General features: G+C 51.9%; 2 non-coding genes across 2 annotated transcripts; both read left to right on the top strand.

Annotated features, from left to right (window-relative positions):
• The first annotated feature begins 1,513 nt into the window (after positions 1-1,513).
• On the top strand, positions 1,514-1,585 carry TRNAE-UUC (transfer RNA glutamic acid (anticodon UUC)). The gene has a single exon. It is a non-coding gene; the product is annotated as a tRNA-Glu (tRNA).
• Positions 1,586-4,366: 2,781 nt separating this feature from the next.
• On the top strand, positions 4,367-4,440 carry TRNAK-CUU (transfer RNA lysine (anticodon CUU)). Its single transcript has one exon. It is a non-coding gene; the product is annotated as a tRNA-Lys (tRNA).
• Positions 4,441-6,972: the final 2,532 nt, after the last annotated feature.

Raw genomic sequence — 6,972 nt, 5'->3', positions numbered from 1 at the left:
TGCCTACCAACAAGTCACAAAGTATCCTTGAAATGCTTTATATCTTTACCTTTTAAGTTTTGGTGTATAATGCACCTGAAAGTACTTTTGTGTGTAGTGTGAGGGAGAATAACATTGTTGGTCTCCCCACATCCATATACAAATCCATTAATTGAAATGATTTATTTTCTCTTATTGAACTGCTTTTATTGAAAACCCATTTATTGACCGGGGTGGAGGTTGCGCGCCCGGGGTCGAGAACCGCAGTCAAACCCTCTTCTTCCCGGGGCACTGCGCACCTGCCCCCGGGGATGCCGAAGGAAGTGGCCCATAAAGCTTCTCTGCAACCGAAAGAGGCCTGAAGCTCCAGGAGGGCCGAGAGGAGCCTCGTTGAGCGAACCCAGCCTCTGCCTGGCTGGCCCTGGTCAACAGGCTCGGAAGAGTCCGATTTGGAGGACAGAACGGAAGAAAAGACCTAAAGGTTTCGAATCTCATGATGTAGAGATGTTAAAAGCCTCCAATCCTAAGGTCCGACTCTGCGGGGGAGCGAGGGGGTCTGAAGCTGGATCGACCCCTGAGCCTTCATCTGGAGAGTCCTCTGCACAATCTCAGAGCAGGACGACGCGCATCAGTGGTTATCAAGAGGGGGCAACTTCACCCTTGCACGCCTCTCCCATCACCGCTGGGACACTAGGTCACCACTAGGGGAAGCGGGGAGGGAGAATGTTAACCCCCTGGCATCTATCTAGTCAGCGGAGGCGACGGATGCTGCTAAACACCTTACAGTCCACCGGAGGGCCCCTCCCCTACCCCGAAGTAGCCATTCCGCAGAGGTGGAGAGACTCGCGTGAAGCTCAATGCCCACGCACTTAGCCGACGGGAAATCACGAATTGATCACCAGTCGGCTCTTGGATCGGAGGAAAAAACTCCAGCGTCAGAGGGAACTCTGGAAGTTTTGCCCGGAGCAAACGGAAGGGTGGTGTTGCCATCGCCTAAGGTGGGAAAATGGCAGGTGTCACAGGTGGCAGGCGAAGGTCCGAGACCAGCTGAGGGCCCCGGAGCCTTCCTGGAAAGAGTTTCCCATCCAGCCCGTCTCGGTTCCGCATCCGTCTGATTCCTTATGATGTTGAGGGTGCTGGCGTCTGGGTCCTTTGTGATGCAGCGGGTGCCCCCGTGTCACCCCGGGCGCCTCCCGTCTCCCGCCTCCTCCTGGCAACCTGGTGCGCGGCTCCGGACCTGGCGACCCACGACCGGCTGGTCACTTGCTGCCGCCTCGCAAAGGCGCATCTCTAGTTCAGTGGTGAGCTGCGGCCGGGTCGCTGCAACTCGCTCCAGGACTCGGGATTCGGTGTCCCTCGCGGAGCCCTCGGTGTGTCGCCTGCAGTCTCTTTTTTTTGAAGAAAGCAGGGAGGGAATGGCCTTGTGAGAGACTCCAGGAGCAAAGAGCGAGCCTCACAAGGCCCAAGTCCTTCCAGAGCTCAGGGAAACTGTCGCTTCTGGCCGAAGAAAGGAGAGAAAGCTCTCTCCCGTGTGTCCCTGGTGGTCTAGTGGCTAGGATTCGGCGCTTTCACCGCCGCGACCCGGGTTCGATTCCCGGTCAGGGAATTGTTTTGCACTGGCCGCCCTCCCGCAGGAATCTTCCTTCACTAGGCTGTCAGCCGGCCTGCTCCAAGGACTAGAGGCAGAACAGTCTCCACAGCGAGGGGCAAAGCCGGGCGAAGGAGGGCAAGTCCTGGTGAACCACACACCACTCCTATTTATCTCCGTGTCCCTCATCCGCGGAAGCGGCTTTAGAGAGCGATTGAGGGTCTCGCTCAGGTGTACACAGCCGTGCAGACATGCCAGCCCCCGTGGAGCTGCACCCGATAAGCTCACCCTCTTTCCGTCGCCACTTCGGAGGAGCCTATCGGGCTGAGCTGCGAATAACTAAGAGAGAGGCCAAGCCAAGTGGTGGCGTTTGTGCCAGCCCCGGACACGGACACCGGTCAGTCAGCGGAGCCTCCTCACCTCCGTTGGCAGCTAACGCGCTCGTTAGCCCTTCGGAAGAGGCGACCGGAGGCGATGCCAGCGAATTCGTTAGGGGGGTGAGCGGCGGTGAGTTCCTCGAGGGCGGTCCCGTTTGCTGATTGAGCGGTAGAGGGAGGCGATGTTCGCTGACACAACAAGGACAGCAGGTGGAGGAGGCACAGATGGAAAACTGCTGCTGGCGCCCTAAGCAGAAGGCAGGTGTAAAAATCAGCACTGGGACGTCGAAGCCAGGGTACCATAGTCAAATCCCACGATGTCTACACTCTACCGAGCACTTGCGCTTGCTCCTCCTTTTCCATTCAGTACTCCCAAGAGGGGTTCAAAGAACCCCGAGTCCACTGTAAGCTCGGGGGACAGCGGGAGCCAGGGAGGTGAAGTGCACAGAGGCAGCGGGCAGAACCGCGGGGGTGAGAGGGCGCGGTGGCTGCGGGGCGGGAGCCGCTGCTGAGAGGCGGCCTGGGTTGTCTTGTGGGGTGACCGTCGGTGGAATCTTTGGTGGAGAGTGGTTTGGAAGAATGGCGAGGGGCGGCAGTGGGGAGGGTGGTGACCCTGAGCGACCGGCCAGGGCGAGGAGGCTGTGCTGTTCCTGCAGACCATGTGCTCCTTTCCACTTACCTGGCAGGGGAGACCGTGGTCACGAAGGGGGTTCTCCCAGAGTGAAGCTTCTTCATCGCACTCTAGAGTTGCTGATCCCTGTGATTTCCTCAATGTAGGAAACGGTGTTTGTGCTAGAAGAGGCTGCGCTCTTTACCTGACATAACGGGGTTCAAGACTGACATCCCCTCACGCCCACCCGAAAACGTTTACATGGCTGCCTTGTCTCTTTTTTTTCTGTCCTAAAGTCGCCTCATCTTCACATCCCCTCATTTTTTCTTCCACACTCGAGAGTGTCTCTCTCTCTCATTAAAAGCTCCACCAAATATTTGAAATATCTCAACCAGAAAGACGGCAATAAATACATTATTTCATTCGTGGAAGCTACAGGCCAGCTAGGTTGAGAGTTGCTTGATATTTTCTGCTAAACGGTGAGGCATAGAGCACTTGGAAGGTTTCTCTTTGGGCCGTTGTTTGTGTACTCTTGGGTTTCCTTCTTTTCCCCAGACAGTATGGCGCTGTGGGGCCAGCGGTAAACCCTGCTTTCCGGCTTTCTGGCTGCAGATAAAGGTCGCATCTGGTGCAGGAATGAAAAGCAAACCAAAAGACACGTGGGTTCGCCCCAGTGGGTCCAAGATAGAGTCTGACTGTACCAGGATTCGGATTAGAACAGAGGTTGCTGCAGGCACAACGCAGACTACTAACCAGTATAGAATCCCAAGGCGCCCCACACCTACTGCCCGTCGTTTCGCTTCCCCACCCCTCTTTTATTTATTTATATATATTTTTGAGAGATAGAATTTCGCTTTGTCGCCCAGGCTGGAGTGCAGTGGCACGATCTCGGCTCCCTGCTACCTCCGCCTCTCAGGTTCAAGCGATACTCCTGCCTCAGCCTCCTGAGTAGCCGAGACTACAAGCGTGCGCCACCACGCCCAGCTAATTTTTGTATTTGTAGTAGAGACGGGCTTTCACCATGTTGGCCCGGCTAGTCTCGAACTCCTGACTTCAAATGAGTGATCCACTCACCTCGGCCTCCCAAAGTGCTGGGATTACAGGCGTGAGCCACCGCGCCTTGTCCCCCGATTTGTTTTTATTAATGTAAAGACATTATGCGATTTTTACTTCATTCTTGGGCAGCTACAAGTTCTTGTGATTTTCTCTCACATCTTCTCCCCGTTTCCCCCTCTCCATTCTGATACATGTCCCATCTTCTCTGCATCCAGCCGGTGCCCTCTGCACGGGCATCCTGGGCTGTCCCATTGTGTCGTCCTGGTCTCCCCTGCTTCTCCCTCCTCCTTTTCACGTTTTCCCTTTTGACTCCCCTGCCTCTTTCCCGCTCCCGCCCCACCGACCCCGTCTACTGAAGCCCAGTTGAGTGTAGGGAGAGCAAGCGGAGCAGATGATTGCCTGAAGGCGGCTCAAAAAAAAACAGAAAGAGCTACCATGAGAGCCGTCGGGGAGTTCGGCTTCCCTTGGGCCCTACTTGGCTCAGGCTGGGGTCGCAGATCCAGGCATTTCCAGAGGCACTGGCTTCTGAAGCAGGCGAGGGTCAACGCAAGGTGAAGGCCATTCGGCCGCCCTGCTGGCTTCAGAGTCACGCAATGCACGCATTTCTAACGAGCAACAACACGATTAGTCGACTCAGCCTCTCCGGTTTTCTGAAGCTTTGTAGTCTGCACAGTTGTCCTGCAGAAAGCGAATGGCAACCCCTAGGGTTTAGTGATTGCTTAATCTATATAGAGATGAAAGCAAGCAGTTGATGTTGTCTCTGTGGCGCAATTGGTTAGCGCATTCTGCTCTTAACCGGAAGGTTGGTGGTTCGAGCCCACCCAGGGAGGTGATTTTAAATGTTGGTGGTTGTAGCCAGGCACAGTGCCTCACGCCTATTAATCCTAACACTTTGATAGGCCGAAGTAGGGGAAGCCTCCACTGAGTTCAGAAGTTCAAGACCAGTGAGAATCCCATCTCATTAAAAACAAAAATTGCAGTTGTATCTATCTCCTCAGACTTATCACTGTATTGAAAAGTGAAAGACTGTTCCCTTGTGTCTTTTGCATCTCATGAGGACACAAAGCAAAAGGTCCCCCTCCAAGCCTCCTAGAAAATAAGATCTCAGCATAACAAACTAGGTTGTGTGTGTGGGAAACTGAAAGTATTTGAAGAAACAAACTTCAAAAATTCTGCCTTGCTTTCCACAAAAATTAACCCATCACGGTCTGTCTTCAAGTGGCATCATACCTCTTCACATAACTCCTCTCCCTGCCTTTATGCTATTGTCATGCATTTTACTTTACACCTGTTATAAACCTTACAATCCATCTCTATTACTTTTGTTTCAAGAGTCAGATGTGTTTTTGTTTGTTTGTTTGTTTTTGTTTTTTTTTGTTGGTGGTGGTGGTGGTAATTTTAAGACGAGTCTTATTCTATCAGACAGGCTGGAGTGCAGTGGCACAGTCTTGGCTCACTGCAACCTCTGCTTTCCAGGTTCCAGCGATTCTCCTGACTCAGAATCCTGAGTAGCAGAGATTACAGGCTTGGGCCACCACATCTGACTAATTTTTGAATTTTTAGTAGAGAGGAAGTTTCACCATATTGGCCAGGCTGGTCTCGAACTCCTGACCTCAAGTGATCCGCCTGCCTCGGCCTCCCAAAGTGCCGGAATTACAGTCATGAGCCATCGTGCCCGGCTAAACAGTCAGATGTTAAAATTATATATTTGCCTATGTAGATGTCATTTCTAGTGTCTTGTCTTTTTCATCCAGATTTTCATCTGGTGTCAGTTTCCTTCTGCCTGGAGGACTCCTTTAACTTGTCTATTAGGTGTCTTCAACTTGCACTATCATTCACTGATGCTCTGTTCATTTAAAAAAAAGAATTGTTGGCCAGGTGAGGTGGCTCATGCCTGTAATCCCAGCACTTTGGGAGGCTGAGGCGGGCGGATCAGGAAGTCAGGAGATCGAGACCATCCTGGCTAACATGGTGAAACCCCGTCTCTACTAAAGATACAAAAATTAGCTGGCCGTGGTGGCGGGCACCTATAATCCCAGCTACTCAGGAGACTGAGGCGGGAGAATGGTGTGAACCCAGGAGGCGGAGCTTGGAACCTGTCAAAAGCCATTCTTAGCCTTAAAAGAAAAGCCAGAGACATCCCTTGCCTCAGGACTCTCGAACTTAGAAAAACCTTTTACCCTCTATGTGGATGAATAACAAGGGACAGCTTTGGATGTTCTAACTCAAAGGATGAGGAATTCCTTTGGACCAGTGGCTTATTTCTCTAGACAGCTAGACCAGGTGGCAGCTGGGTGACCAGGAAGCTTGAGATCTGTGGCTACTGTCACTCTATTGTTAGAAGAAACCAGTAAGTTTACCTTGGGACAACAATTAGATGCCATACCACCCCACCCCCATCCCCTGCCACCCCATGAAGTACAGTACAGAGGGTCCTAGAGGCAAAAGTACACCAATGGCTAACAGGTGGCCAGTTACTTAAATATCAGACTCTTCTGCTTGACACCCCAGATGTTACCCTGAAAGTATGCTGATTTTTAAACCCTGCTACTCTGTTGCTGGACCTCATGTCTCAAGAAACAGATCTGCAACTCATTGACTCCTGTGTGAAAACCACGGAAGAGCTTTACTCTAGAAGGCCCAACCTTGAAGACAAGCTCTTGTCTACCCCAATGTTGAGTGGTTTAGAGATGGAAATAGCTATATTCATGAGGGAGGAAGAAAGGAAGTTTAGCCAACAAGAAGTCACTGAGGCCAAGGGTTTACCTTCTCAGACTTCTTCTCAGAAAGCAGAATTAGCTGCTCTAATTAGGGCCTTCCAACTACGAAAAGACTTAAGCTGGGCACAGTGGCTCATGCCTGTAATCCCAGCACATTGGGAGGCCGAGGTGGGTGGATCACCCGAAGTTGGGAGACCGAGACTGGCCTAGCCAACATGGCGAAACCCCGTCTCTCCTAAAAATACAAAAATTAGCCAGGTGTGGTGGTGGGCATCTGTAATCCCAGCTACTCGAGAGGCTGGGGCACGAGAATCCCTTGAACCTGAGAGGCAGAGTTTGCAATGAGCTGAGATCATGCCACTGCACTCCAGCCTGGGCGACAGAGCAAGACTCCATTTCAAAAACAGAAGAAAAAAAACCCAAAAACCTCAAGAGTCATTGTGTTGACTGACTCTAAATATGGGTTCCTGGTGATCCATGCTCATGCAGCCATAGGGAAGGAAAGGGGACTATCAAGAGCCAAAGGATCCCCCATACAACTTTACTCAGATCTTGGAACTTTTAGATGCTGTCCAACTCCCAAAGAAATAACAATTATTCACTGCAGGGGACACCAGAAGGGAGACACTTTTATTATTAGAG

Source organism: Pongo pygmaeus, chromosome 1 (assembly GCF_028885625.2).
Source record: "Pongo pygmaeus isolate AG05252 chromosome 1, NHGRI_mPonPyg2-v2.0_pri, whole genome shotgun sequence".
Lineage (NCBI taxonomy): Eukaryota > Metazoa > Chordata > Mammalia > Primates > Hominidae > Pongo > Pongo pygmaeus.
The sequence above is the reverse complement of the archived record's forward strand: the minus strand, read 5'-3'. Positions and strand labels throughout refer to the sequence as shown.